The sequence below is a fragment of the Heterodontus francisci genome, chromosome 7 (assembly GCF_036365525.1).
Source record: "Heterodontus francisci isolate sHetFra1 chromosome 7, sHetFra1.hap1, whole genome shotgun sequence".
NCBI lineage: Eukaryota > Metazoa > Chordata > Chondrichthyes > Heterodontiformes > Heterodontidae > Heterodontus > Heterodontus francisci.
In genome coordinates, this window is record NC_090377.1 from 57,975,196 (window position 1) to 57,990,761 (window position 15,566).

Genomic DNA, 15,566 nt, shown 5'->3' on the forward strand with positions numbered 1-15,566 from the left:
AGCATGCATACGCGATATACACATGCAGATAGAGAAAGAAAAGAACAGAAGAAAATAAAGTGGAAAAGTTTGAGGCAATCTCTGAAGAGGGTTTTTGTTACGGTTCTTCGAGCTCACTGTGGAGTCCTTGATTGTAGATAGATCTTGCACTTCATTGTGGCCCAGTATTCTTCTTAAATCATGTTCACTGTAGGAGGCCTTTCTCTCTTGGGGTTCATGTGTCTTCACTGGATCCAGAGGTTTGTGAGAAAGAGATAGGAGCAGACAGGAGAGATCTTCTTCAGTCCGGGAGCATACTGCAGTCTCTCTATTCAAATCTTGTACAGTTCAGAAAAACCAAGTTGCCAAGCAGGCTAGCCATGTGACCAACTGGTCTGAGCATGTCTGTTTGTGGATTCGGCCATCCCAGCAGTCATCCTGAAATTTGAGCTCCCTCATCTTCAATATCTGTTGCTGAAAGTCCATTGCGGGTTAAATTGGAGAAGGGACGTAACCCCTTTGTCTCCAAAAGCACTATCTGTTAATATGCAAATATTTTTCCAGCCAAGGGCCTGGTGATTTCTTTTTTAAACAAGTCTTTTATTCACTTCAGCAACAGTTTTCAAATCAATGTTCATATGACAAAATTAATATGCCTCATTCTTGGCAGGTGGGGGGGTCTGCATGACAATATCCAAGAACTTTTTAAATGTTAAGAGGGTTTCTGCTCTACCACCCTGTCAGGCAGTGAGTTCCAGATAAGCACCACCGTCTGGTTGAAAACATCTTCTCTTGAATCCCCTCTAAACATTCTACTTGCTGGCCTAAATCTATGCTCCCTAGTTACGGACCCCTCAACCAAAGGGAATAGGAGGGCCTTCTTAATCACTCTACCTCGACCCTTCATAATTTTATACACTTAAATTAGGTCTTGCCTCAGCCTCCACTGTTCCAAAGAAAGCAACCTTAGCATTTCCAAACTTTCCTCATGACTAAAATTTTTCCGTCCAAGCAACATCCTTGTAAAGCTGAAACACAAACAAGAAATGCTGGAAATACTCAGCAGGTCTGGCAGCATCTGTGGAGAGAGAAGCAGAGTTAACATTTCAGGTCAGTGACCCTTCATCAGAACTGGCAAATATTAGAAATGTAAAAGGTTTTAAACAAGTAACGCGGGGGTGGGGCAAGAAATAACAAAAGAGGTGTTGATAGGACAAGGTGGCAGAGAATAACAGGCCAGAAGGTTATGGAGCAAAGGCAAATGGTATGTTAATGGTGTGCTGAAAGACAAAGCATTAGCACACCATTAACAAAGCATTGACTGAAAACTGAGCAGCCTGGCCCCAAGCACAAACATGAAAAAAACAGTGGGTAGGCACAGTAGAAACAAACTAAAATAAAATAAACACAAAAAAGAAAAAAATAAAAAGAAAAAAGAGGGCCAGTCATGCTCTGAAATTACTGAACTCTATGTTCAGTCCGTCGGGCTGTAGCATGCCTAATCCGTAAATGAGGTGCTGTTCCTTGAGCTTGTGTTGATGTTGACTGGAACCCTGCAGCAAGCCCAGGACAGAGATGTGAGCGCGAGAGCAGGGGGGAGTGTTGAAATGGCAAGCAACCGGAAGCTCGGGATCACGCTTTCAGACTGAGCGGAAGTATTCCGCAAAGTGGTCACCTAGTCTGCGTTTGGTCTCCCCAATGTAGAGGAGACCATATTGTGAGCAGCGAATACAGTATACTAAATTGAAAGAAGTACAAGTAAATCACTGCTTCACCTGAAAGGAGTGTTTGGGGCCTTGGACAGTGAGGAGAGAGGAGTTAAATGGGCAGGTATTACACCTCCTACGATTGCAGGGGAAGATGCCATGGGGAGGGGACGAGATGGTGGGGGTAATGGAGGAGTGGACCAGGGTGTTGTGAAGGGAATGATCCCTTCAGAATGCTGAACGCTGACAGGGGAAAGGAGGGGAAGATGCATTTGGTAGTGGCATCACGCTGGATGTGGCGGAAATTGCGGAGGATGATCCTTTGGATGTGGAGGCTGATGGGGTGGAAAGCAAGGACAAGGGGAACCCTGTTGTGGTTCTGGAAGGGAGGGGAGGGGTGAGGGTAGAGGTGCGGGAAATGGGCCAGACACATTTGAAGGCCCTGTCAACCACAGTGGGGGAATCCTCGGTTGAGGAAAAAGGGAGACATATCAGAAGCTCTGTCATGGAAGGTAGCATCATCAAAGCAGATGCGTCGGAGATAGAGAAACTGGAAGAATGGAATGGAGTCCTTACAGGAGGCAGGGTGTGAAGAAGTGTAGTCGAGATAGCTGTGGGAGTCGGTGGGCTTACAATGAATACTAGTAGACAGCCTATCCCCAGAGATGGAGACAGAGAAGTCGAGGAAGGGAAGGGAAGTGTTAGAGATGGGCCATGCAAAGGTGAGAGAAGGGTGGAAATTAGAAGCAAAGTTGATAAAAGTTTTCCAGTTCCAGGCGGGAGCAGGAAACGGCACCAATACAGTCATCAATGTACCGGGAAAAGATTTGGGGGAGGGGGCCTGAGTAAGACTGGAACAAGGAATGTTCAACATTTCCGACAAAAAGACAGGTATAACTAGGAGCCATGCGGGTACCCATAGCAACACCTTTTACTTGAAGAAAGAGAGTGGAGTTGAAGAAGTTTTTCAATGTGAGAATACGTTCAGCCAGGCGGAGGAGGGTGGTGGTGGATGGGGATTGGTTGGGCCTTTGTTCAAGAAGCGGAGAGCCCTCAAACCGTCCTGGTGGCAGATGGAGGTATAAGGAGATTGGACATCCATAGTGAAGAGGCGGCGGTTGGGACCAGGAAACTAGGAATTGTTAAAATGACGTAGGACGTCAGAACAGTCATGGATGTAGGTGAGAAGAGACTGGACCAGAGGAGAAAAGATAGAGTCAAGATAGGAAGAAATATGTTCAGTGGGGCAGGAACAGGCTGAAACAATGGGTCTGCCGGGACAGTCCTGTTTGTGGATTTTGGGAAGGAAGTAGAAGCGGGGCTGTCCGGGTTGCGGGACTATGAGGTTGGAAGCTGTCGAAGGAAGATCTCCAGAGGAGATGAGGTCAGTGACAGTCCTGTGGAAAGTCGCTTGATGTTCGGTGGTGGGGTTCTGGTCCGGGGGGATGTAGGAAGAAATGTCTGAGAGTTGGCGCTGAGCCTCTGCAAGGTAGAGGTCAGCATGCCAGACAACAACAGCACCACCCTTGTCTGCAGGTTTGATGACAATGTCAGGGTTAGACCTAAGAAAACGGAGTCTGGCAAATTCAGAGGGGGACAGATTAGAGAGAGTGAGGGGAGGCAGAGAAATTGAGATGGCCAATGTCTCGCCGACAGTTTTCAATGAAAAGATCAAGAGCGGGTAAGAGGCCAGAGGGAGGGGTCCAGGTGGAGGGAGAATGCTGGAGATAGGTGAATGGGTCCGCTGGTGGGGGGAGGACTCCTGGTCAAAGAAGTGAGCCCGGAGGCGGAGGCGATGGAAGAAGAGCTCAACATCATGCCGAGCGCGAAATTCATTGAGGTGGGGGCGTAAGGGGATAAAACTGAGTCCTTTGCTGAGTACAGAACGTTCAGTGTCAGAGAGGGGAAGGTCAGAGGGTATAGTGAATACACGGCAAGGGGTCATATCAGAAGGGTGCGGTCAGAGGGAAGTGAAGGGGAAGAAGGATCTGGAGGGGCATTAGTCCCAATCAGCTGCTGAATCTTGCATTCCTTAACATCTAAATGGAAGAAAAAAAAGTTGTAAAGCTCCTCTGCATCTTCTCTCATGCAATCACATCTTTTCTCCTGTGAAATGACCAGAATTGCAAGCAGTACTTCAGCCGTGGCCTAATTAGTGTTATAAAATCATAGAATTATAGAATGGTTACAGCACAGGAGGCGGCCATTCAGCCCATCGTATCCATGCCTGTTCTCTGCAACAGCAACTCATCTAGTTCTCCCTCCCCTGCCTTTTCCCCATAGCCTGTAAATTTTTCCCCTTCAGATAATTATCCAATTCTCTTTTGAAGGCCCTCTTTGCCAGTTGCAACCTTCATTGGGGATCGTGCCCTCCCCCAACCCTGGTGAACATGGCTTGCAGCGGGAACAGGGTTAGGAAAATGGTACCGGTATTTTCAGGTCCCATCCATCTCCGTTCCCTTTCCCAGCGAGGCTTGAAAATTCAGCCTGTGATCTCTGACCCTGCTAGTATCTCTCCAGTTATTCCTGAAATGTTTATCTCTGAACTTATTCCTTTCCTATGCCATCTCTTAAATTATTTCACGCCTATCAAATTTTTATACAGTTCCAGCATAATCTCCCTGCTCATATTCTATGCCTTGGCTAATAAAGGCAAGTATCCCATATGCATTCTTGACCACCTTTTCTGCCTGTACAACCACCTTCAGGGATCTGTGGACAGGTACTGCAAGATCCCCCTGTTCCGCTACACGTCTCAATATTCCACTATTTATTGTGTATTCCCTTGCCTTGTTAGCCTTCCCCAAATGCATAACCTCACACAACTCCATATGCCACTGTTCTGCCCACCTGACTAGTCCATTGATATCTTCCTGCAGTCGACAGTTTCCTTCTTCATTATCAACCACACAGCCAATTTCTGCATCATCTGCAAACTTCTTAATCATACCTCCTACATTCAAGTTCAACTCATTGATATATACCAAAAAACAAACAAGGGACCTAGTGCTAAGCCCTGCAGAACCCCACTGGAAACAGCCTTTATGTCAATTTGGGTGGATTTTAATGTGCTCCCAGGAGATGGGCTGGGAGGACAGGGGACTGATAGAATATCGATGTAAGGGCCCATCACCTTCCCATTACCACACAAGATGGCCTTCCCACCCAGAGGCCAATAAGTGGCTAATTAATAGCCACTTAAGGGCCGCTTCCCACCACAGCTGGAATTAAAGCAGCTGGGGGCCACCAGTACATGGTGAGGTCATCCAGTAAAACAAGGCGGCCACCCTGCGGGCTTGAGGGTGGGGGGGAGGCCTCCTCCGTGGACAATCTGTGGCCATGGAGCGCCCCTGGCGGCAAAGGCCACCCCCTCCGCTACCCACCCCCATTCTTAATGACCACCCTCCATCTCCCCCTTGCCTGGACCTACCGGACTGGCCCCAGTGATCCTGCCATACCTACCTGGGGTCTGGGGCTCCAGTGATGGGCCTGGTCCCAGACCTGGTGTACGTTGTGATTGTACATTGGTTAGTATGTTAAGATAATAAGTTTGATAGAACATGTGTAATCATCTGAATATATGTTATGCAATTATATACATCAATACAGAAAGTGATGTAATATCACCTGTTGCAGCCAGTTTGCTCAGTCAGTAGCACATGTAAGTAGAAGCCTCCCAATAAAACTCTGTGTTCAACCTACATGCCAGCCTTTGGACTGTGTTTGTGTTAGTCTAAAGCACCAGATAATTCAAAAATGTAGTACCTGAAGCAGCCATCACTCCCTGTCACACTGCTGATACTATAGAGAAGCCGGCCCTCTGATTGGCTGGCAGCTCTTTTAAGGATGGGGACACCAGCGCTGGACAGTTAGTTGCCCGAGCGCCAGTGAATTGTACTGGGGCTGATCTAAAAGGCAGTGGCAGGTGTGCCCTCACTTTTTCGGCTCAGCATCTGGACCCCCCCCCCCCCAGGTCAACTAAATTCAGCCCAAAAACACCATCGACCATTACCCTTTGCTTCCTGCCTCTGAGCCAACTTTGGCTCCAACTTGCCACTTTGCCTTGGACCCCATGGGCTTTTACTTTCATGACCAGTCTGCCATGTGGGACCTTATCAAGGTCTCCAAACCCCTCACACTAGCTGAACTAGACTGTGCAAAGCCATGGAAACCTGTTGGTCCCACAACTAAGCTTCAAACTTCACACCCTTTCCATCTTCAAAGCAACATATTTCCACCTCTGTGGCATTGCCCACCTCTATCCCTCCTTCAGTCTCATTGCTGCTAAATCCCCTCTTCATGCTCTTGTCATCTCTAATTTGGATTTCACTTGCTGGCCTTCCAACATGTCAAACATAAAACATCGTTCTGTTCTTTAAATACCTACATGGGTTCTCCCCACTTCATTACTGAAAACTGTTCAGGCTGGGTCTACATTCCTGCAGCCTTCAGTCTTCCAACTCTGGTGTTTTGTCCATATCATCCTCCCTCCACCTCGCAATTGTTAAGGGAATTTTTAGCTGCTTATCCCTACTCCCCACATCTCCCTACTTTACCCTCCAATCTTTACTCCAACCCAACAGTAATCCTCTGCCTTCTTAATCTCCTGTTGCTGACCTGGGATTGACACCCCCTGAATAAGACCACAGCAACATTGTGTCTCCTTCAACATTCTATGGAGGGCCAAGCTATTCAAGGCATTCATCATTGCCAGCTTACTAGTGGTAAGCCCAACTGCCCCAACCTCCACCCTTACTAATCTTCCTGACAAGTAGACCCACTGGAAGTTTAACCTCAACAACCTTCTTCCTGTACTGCTCGCCACCCCATTAATGCCTCCTCAAACTCAGCCAACAGATCAATGATCACAACCCTTTGCACAGTTCCCTACAAAATTGCTGTTCACTCACCAAGGCCCTTGCCATCCATGACTTTATGTTGAATCATTGTATTGACATCCCGATCATAACTAAATCTTGGCTCACAAGTGGTGACAACTTATCAAAGCTTGCCCATCTGTCTATATGTTCCTCCCCTGTTCTGCCCAAATCACCTCAATGGTGGCATGACCCTTAATCAGCTAGTCATATCTTGTTCTCTCCCTTACACCTCGGGAACGTTCTTCTCTTTGAGCATTTCGCCCTATTCCACGCTCTCACCTTTCCTTTAAAATTATTGCCTATTGCTCAAAAGCCCCATCCCAAGTTTTACTAAAATATTCTCTTCCATTTCTTCTCTCAGCCTCTGCAGTGAATGATTTCTCATCCTCAGTGGTTTCAATCTCTATCTCAGCTCCTCTTGCTCTCTCCCATCTGAATTCACTCCCCCTATATTTCCTAAACCTCATATAAACTCAGAGAGAGAAAATGGGAAACTATAGGCCAGTTAATCTGACATCAATAGTCGGGAAAATGCTCGTATCTATTATTAAGGATGTGGTAACAAGGCACTTAGAAAATTATAATATGATTAGGCAGTCAATATGGGTTTGTGACAGGAAATCATGTATGACAAATCCATTGCAGTTTGTTGAGTTTTCTGACAGGTTGGATAAGGGAGAACCAGTGGATGTAATATATTTGGATTTTCAAAAAGCATTTGATAAGATGCCACACCATAAGTTGTTATACAAGATTAGGGTTTATGGGATTAAGGAAAATATATTAGCTTTGATTGAGGATTGGGTCGCAGACATTAAACTGAGAGGAGGGATAAACAGGTCATTTTTGGGTTGGCAGGCTGTAACTAGTGGGTTATTGCAAGGACCAACATCCTAGGTGCTACCATTGAACTGAACTGGAGTAGCCATATAAATACCATGGCTACAAGAGCAGGTCAGAGGCTAGGAATCCAGAGGCGAGTAACTCACCTCCTAACTCCCCAAAGCCCGTCTGCCATCTACAAGGCACAAGTCAGGAGTGTGATGGAATACTCTCCACTTGCCTGGATGGGTGCACCTCCAACAATCAAGAAACTCAACACCATCCAGGACAAAGCAGCCCACCTGATTGGCACACCATCCACAAACATTCACTCCCTCCACCACTGATGCACAGTGGTAGCAGTGTGTACCATCTACAAGATGCACTGCAGTAACACACCAAGGCTCCTTAGACAGCACCTTCCAAACCCACGACCTCTACCAACTAGAAGGATAAGGGCAGCAGATGCATGGGAACACCACCACCTGCAAGTTCCCCTCCAAGTCACACACCACCCTGACTTGGAACTATATCGCCGTTCCTTCACTGTCGCTGGGTCAAAATCCTGGAACTCCCTTCCTAACAGCACTGTGGGTGTACCTACCTCACATGGACTGCAGCGGTTCAAGAAGGCAGCTCACCACCACCTTCTCAAGGGCAATAAATGCTGGCCTGGCCAGCCACGCCCACATCCCATGAATGAATTTTTTAAAAAGAGTAATGTCCATACAAACATACATATGAACATAGGAACTAGGAGCAAGAGTAGGCTATTCAGCCCCTCGAGCCTGCTCCGTCATTCTGCAAGATCAGGCTGATCCGTTGTGGACTCAACTCTACTTTCCTGCCTACCGCCAATACCCTTTGACTCCCTTGTTTGTCAAGAATCTGTCTACCTCTGCCTTAAAAACATTCAATGACCCACCTCCAACGCTCTCCGGGGAAGAGAGTTCCACAGACTCATGACGCTCTGAGAGAAAAAAATTTCTCCTTATCTCTGTCTTAAATGGGAGACCCCTTAATTTTAAACAGTGACCCCTCAATTTAGTCTCTCTCATAAGGGGAAACATCGTTTCAACATCCACCCTGTTAAGTCCCCTCAGGATCTTATACGTTTCAATAAGATCACCTCTCATCCTTCTAAACTCTAAGCTCTATAAAACGCTAGTCAGGCCACAGCTGGGGTACTGTGTACAGTTCTGGGCACCACACTATAGGAAGGATGTGACTGCACTGGAGAGGGTGCAGAGGAGATTCATCAGGATGTTGCCTGGGCTGAAGCATTTCAGCTATGAAAAGAGACTGGATAGGCTCGGGTTGTTTTCCTTAGAACAGAAAAGGCTGAGGGCGACATGATTGAGGTATACAAAATTATGAGGGGCATTTTTCCCCTAACAGAGGGGTCAATAACCAGGGGGCATAGATTTAAGGTAAGAGGCAGGAGGCTTAGAGGCAATTTGAGGAAAAAAAATTTCACCCAGAGGGTGGTTGGAATCTGGAACACACTGCCTGAAGGGGTGGTAGAGGCAGAAACCCTCACAATATTTAAGAAGTATTTAGATGAGCACTTGAAACGCCATAGCATACGGGCCAAATGCTGGAAAATGGGATTAGAATAGATAGGTGCTTGATGGCCGGCACAGACACGATGACTCTATGACTCAAATTAATACAGGCCCAACCTGTCCAACCTTTCCTCATAAGATAAACCTCTCATCCCAGGAATCGGTCAAGCAAACCTTCTCTGAACTGCTTCCAATGTAATCCTTTCTTAGGTAAGGAGACCAAAACTATACAGAATATTCTAGATGTGGTCTCAACAATGCTCTGTACAACTGTAGCAAAACATCTCTAATTTTATATTCCATTTCCCTTGCAATAAACAATAACATTGTATTTGCCTTCTTCATCATTTGCTGTACCCGCGTACTAACTTTTTGTGCTTCGAACACTAGGACACCCAGACCCCTCTACATCTCAAAGTTCTGCAATCTCTCTCCAATTAAATAATATGTTGCTTTTCTATTCTTCCAGCCAAAGTGGACAAGTTCACACTTTCCCACATTATATTCCATCATCCAAATCTTTACCCACTCACTTAACCTATCTATATCCCTTTGCAGACTCCTTGGGCTGGATTTTAAAGGCCCTCTGCCACCAGGAACGGTGGCGGGGGGGCAATGAAGATCGGTACTGTGGAGGCCCACCACCGACCCGGACTTCGGCAGGCCCCGTACCAATCTCGGCGGTGGCAGCGAGGCCTCGTTGTGGCCGCCCCACCGCTTGGCGATGGGACCCACATTAAAGTATGTAAATGCCTACTTACCATGCAGCCCACAGCAATTCTTCCAGCACATTGCCATCTTCATTCTTGCCCCCGGCAATGCCGCGCCTTCGAATCCCCGTTCGGGGAAATGTGTGGGGAGGGGGGGAGGAGGTTTTTTTCTCTGTGTGGGAGGGGGAGCAGGGTTAGAACGCCTCAGATTGGTCAGTGGAGTGATGGGAAGAGGTAAAGGACAAAGGTCCCGAACTTAGTGGGGGGGGGGGGGGGGGGGGGGGCGTAGGTCCAATTTTCAATATAGGAATTCTTGGGGGGTGGGGGAAGGGCAGGAATGTTGTGATATGTCATTGGGTGGTGGGAGAATGCATGGAAAGGTCATCTCATTCATTTTTCCAAAACTTCACATTAACTGGCCCTTTAAATATTAAATGTACATTGATGGCTGTAAGCCATTTAAAAATGGCCCCGGTGCCTGCGCATTGGCACTAGACACCATTGCCAGTGACGGCTCACCTGCCCCCTCCACATCATCGTGGAGGACAGGCGCCACGGCCATGCAAATGAGCCGCCGCATTTGAAATTGTCCTCTTCACAACTTATTCTCCTACCTAAATTTGTGTCATCAGCAAATTTAGTAACCATACATTCTGTCCGTTCATCCAAGTCACTGATATAGATTGTAAAAAGTTGAGGACCCAGTACTGATCCCCGTGACACTCCACTAATTACAGCTTTTCAACCTGAAAATAATCCATTTATGCCAACTCCGTTTCCTGTTAGCTAACCAAGCCTCTATCCATGTTAATATGTTACCCCTATACCACGTGCTCTTATTTTGTTTAGTAACCTTTGATGTGGCATCTTGTCAAATGCCTTCTGGAAATCCAAGTACACTACATCCACAGGTTCCCTTGATCCACATTGCTTGTTACTTCCTCAAAGAACTCTAATAAATTAGTCAAACACAATTTCCCTTTCACAAAACCATGTTGACTCTTGCATTGAGATTTTCCAAATGACCTGCTATAATCTGCTTAATAATAGATTACAGCATTTTCCCTATGACAGATGTTAAGCTAACTGGTCTGTAGTTTCCTGCTTTCTGTCTTCCTCCTTTCTTGAATAGCAGAGTTACATTCGCTATTTTCCAATCTGATAGGACCTTTACAGAATCTGGGGAATTTTGGAAAATTAAAACCAATGCATCCACTATCTCAGCAGCCACTTCTTTTAAGACCCAAGGAAGAAGTCCATCAGGACCTGGGGACTTTCAGCTTTTAGTTCTAATTATTTTCTCAGTACCCTTTCCCTGGTGGTGGTAATTGTTTTAAGTTCCTCCCTCCCTTTCAACTCTTGATTCACAATTATTTCTGAGATGTTATTTGTATCCTCTACAATGAAGACAAATGCAAAAAATGTGTTCAATTCCTCTGCCATTTCCTTATTTTCTATTATTAACTCCCCAGACACTCTCTCTAGAGGACCAACACTCACTTTAAATACTCTTTTCCTTTTTAAATACCTGTAGAAAATCTTACTATCCATTTTAATATTTCTAGCTAACTTTCTCTTGTACTCTAATTTCTCCCTTATTATTCTTTAAGTCATTCTTTGCTGTATTTTGTATTCTGCCCAATCTTCTGACCTGCTGTTACTCTTTGCTGAAATGTATACTTTTTTTTTCAATTTGATTCTATCTTTAACTTCCTTCGTTAGCCATGGATGGTGCGTCCTTCCCCTAGAGTCTTTCTCACTGTATTCGAGTTTGCTGGCAATACAAAGATAGGTGCGATAGTAAACTGCGAGGAAGACACAAAGAGGCTGCAAAGTAATATAGAAAGGTTAAAATTGGGGAAATGTGAAATTATCCACTTTGGTAGAAAAAATAGAAAATCAGAATATTTTTTAAAAGTTGAGACTGGGAAATATTTGTATGCAGAGGGATTTGGGTCTCCTTGGATACAAATCACAGGGAGTTAACATGTAAGTACAGAAAACAATTACGAAGGCAAATGGTATATTATCCTTTATTGTGAGAGGGTTGGAGTACAACAGTAAGGAAGTCTTTTTGCAATTGTACAGGGCTTTGGTGAGATTACACCTGTAGTACTATGCAGTTTTGGTCTCTTAACCTAAGGAAGGATATACTTGCTGTAGGAGGGGGGTAATAATGGTTCATTAGATGATTCCTGGGATGCGACGTTTGTTCTATAAGGAGAGATTGTGTAGAATGGGCCTCTATTTGCTAGAGCTTAGAAGAATGAGACGTGATCTCAAAGAAACGTAGAAAATTCTTAGAGGGGCTTGACAGTATAGATGCCGAGAGGCTCTTTCCTCTGGCTGGAGATTTCAGAACTCAGGGTCATAGTCTCAGGATAAGGGGTCTCAGGATAAGGGGTTGGCCATTTAGGCCACTGAGATGAGGAAAACTTTCTTTCAGATGGTTGTGACCCTTTGGAATTCTCATCCCTAGAAGGCTTTGGATGATTAGTCGTTCAGTATATGTAAGACTGAGACTGATAGATTTTTGGACACAAAGGGAATCAAGGGATCTGGGGATAGGGCAGGAAAGTGGAGTTAAGATAGAAGATTGGCTATGACTGTATTGAATGCCAGAGCAGGCTGTATGACAAATGGCCTACTCCTCCTCCTATTTATTTCTTACTACCCATGACAACCCAATCCACTCTATTGCCTCTTTACTTGCTTAGTCTAAATCACTGACCAGCAAGTCTCTGACCACTTTCTGGTATCCTCCACTACCCATATCTCCTACCTACTTCTATCTCAATTTCCTTCTGCATCTACTCCTGGAAAAAAACTCTCCCACTCAAGAAGCTTGCAACTCCACTTTCAAATTCTCAACTGTCTGAGCTTTGCCCTTCCATTTGCCATGATTTCTCTGCAACAGTTGATTTTGTTAACCAACCCCTTACTTTCACCTTTTATTCCCTTATTCATAGCAGAATGTTCAACTGTCTCCCATTTCGGATGTTTCCCCAGTATGGGCCCATCTTCATTCACTCTAGTCCAAGAGGTGGAGACTTGGGCAAATCTGGCAGGCAATGTCATTCCAGTTACAATTTTGGGTAAATTAAGGTTTAATAACTTTAACTTTCTGTGCCTACTGAAATCAAAACCGAAGTGCTGGAATTGTGGTCTGGAACTCTGCAGGAACCCAAAGGTTGCTTTTTTAAAAATGTAAATGGGCTGGATTTTGTTGTCCTGCCACCACTCACAACAGCTGGTGCAGAAAATGGCAGCCACCTTGCACAGGAGCTGCACTGCCATGAGTACACAGTGGGCAGCCACTTAACATATTGACGGCAGCCATTCCCCGCGCCCCCCTCCCCCCCCCAATCATGTGGCAGGGTAGCATTGCTGACGCCGTTCAAGGCATCACCTGATGCAGGAGCAGGTGCTGGTGCCATTTTTAAAAGGCTGCACAGCACTGCAAACAGTTCAAAATAATGCAGAGTTGACCCCTTGCCTCCCCCCCACCCCATGCACTAAATATTGCAGAGTTGACCCCTTTCCCACCTCGGTAGAGCAAGCTGTTGGACGGGAAAGTGCTGCATGACATGCTCAAGATTGGGAACTGAAGGTAAGATTGCAGGGAATTAAATTTGAATTTATGCAGAGATGTATTTTAAATATGTAAAGTAGGGTCCCGTCAGAGCAGTGGAGGTGCCGCCAGGAATATTGGGCCTGGTAATCCCAGTGTTGGGCTCGTGGTGGCCACTGCTGCTCCGATTCTCCCGTCCTCCGCGCCCCCCCTCCCACGAAATCTAACATTGGGCTGGGACAAAATCTAGACCAATGTGACCCTTTTACATGCAGTTCTAGATGAGAACTAAGATCCTCCTTGGGCCTGACAGCTTTCATCCAACTTTCCAGCCTCCGACATGGAAGATACCTTACATGTAGCCCGAGTGCTATGCGCATTCAGCATCACAATATTAATTATTGGATTTCCCCCTGATCCCAAGAACATTGGTGGGGTGAATGGCAGAGATCCCAATTGGGCTCATCTCAATACTTCTGCCATAATTCATCCCTGAACACCCTCCACCAAATGCCCTCCTCCACATTTTGCTGATTTTCATGATCTTATTTTCTCAAGTCCATAAAAACATTGCAGGCAAAAGTTCCTCTGGCAATATGAATGTTTCCTAATTAGCTCCAATAACTTTTTTTCTCACAAAAGCACCATTTTTCACCTCACTACAACCAACCACAACAAAAATGGGACAGTGCAAACAAAAGACAGGATTTTAAAACTACATTTTACTTACCCAGCATATTCAATTCTTTTCCTCACTGTGGATTTTGCACCCAGGTATTAAAGAGATCCTTCCTTTATTCATCAAAATTCTCAGTTGGCTCAATTCAAACCATTCAGATTCAAATTCCCCCAATGCCAAAAAAAACACTGCACAGCCGTGGCAGGTACACACACCCCCTATAATCCCCTGCTAGTTCAGTTGGGATAGCGGAGAGAATGCTTCAAAATTTCTTGTCAGTCTAGGACAGGGGTCAGCAACCTGCGGCTCTGGAGCTGCATGCGGCTCATTAAGGAATCATGTGCCGCTCCTTACCTTGATTGATTAAACCCATTTTTTCTCATTAACAATTTTTAGAAAGTAGTTATCTAAATGTGTTTCTAATTTTAAAATATCAGATATCTAAAAATCTCCTTGGCGATGGATATTCTAACAGATAACAGTTAGAAATTGTGATATGTTTAACTGCAAAAATATGTAATTCTATCGAAAACCTGCTTGGATCAAAAGACATAACAAGTTACAGTTGCACTGTTTTGCCAAGCAAAATGACATCATGTTCAATCGCCTTAATGGCTTACATATCGTCCACTAGCCAATCACACGAGTCGCTCGCAGATGTAGACAAATATATCAATAATGGAACTAACTGTGGCCCTTGTTTTGAGGCTGTTTTGCTACAAAAAAATTTATTTATTACAGGAAACAGAAGTTTGTGACATTCATCAACAGTACTGTGCAGAATATTAAGGTCGACAGATTTTTTTTAAAAAACTGATTATCATTTGAATTTAACTTGAAAAAATTGGCAGAATTAGAGGGCTTGAAATTGCTACAAAGAGGAGAAAAATCAAACATGGAAACCAAGAATTTCAAAATGAATGAACTGATTCATTCGTATTCAGTCCGAATTCGGCTGGCCTCCCTGTGTGTCTCATTTGCAATGAGAAATTCACCAACAAAAAAAAATCAAATCTTGAGAGGCATTTTACTAAAAAGCACACTACCTTTGCTGAAAAGTATCCAGTTGGAAATGCCAGAAAGCAAGCTGTGGAGGAGCTGAAGAACAAGGCAAACAAATCTAGGAACATGTTTGCCATGTGGATGAAATCATCAAGTAGCTCAACTACTGCTAGTTTTGTGGCAGCTCAAGAGATTGTGAAAGGAGGAAAACTGTTCACAGATGCTGAATATGTAAAAGAGAGCTTTATCAAAATATCAGAGCAGCTGCACAGTGATTTTAAAAACAAAAACAAAATTATTCAATAGTTAAAGACATACCTTTATTTGTAAAGACTGAGAGACAGAAGTGAAAATGGCCAAAGATATCACCTGCCAGCAGATTAAGGATAATGGTTTGTGATGAATCGTGTGATGTTGATGATATTGCACAAATTGTTCTTCTCTGCAGGTATGTGAATGGGCATCAGTAAAAAGGTGGTGTATAGAAATCCATAAATGTGTCTCTATTTTGTTTTTCATTATTATTGGCACTTGAGTGACAGCATTGTGCCTCTTAAGATATTGCATTTTTGACTAAATTTTAAAAATGGCACTTCATGTTATGAAGATTGCTGACCCCTGGTCTAGGATAATAGCCTTAATTTTTTAGACT

The 15,566-nt window shown here is 44.7% G+C and overlaps 1 protein-coding gene across 1 annotated transcript in view; it reads right to left on the minus strand.

The window, feature by feature from the left end:
* Positions 1 to 15,566, minus strand: part of LOC137372380 (sodium-driven chloride bicarbonate exchanger-like) — a 274,810-nt gene that overhangs the window by 109,111 nt on the left and 150,133 nt on the right. The window lies entirely within an intron of this gene.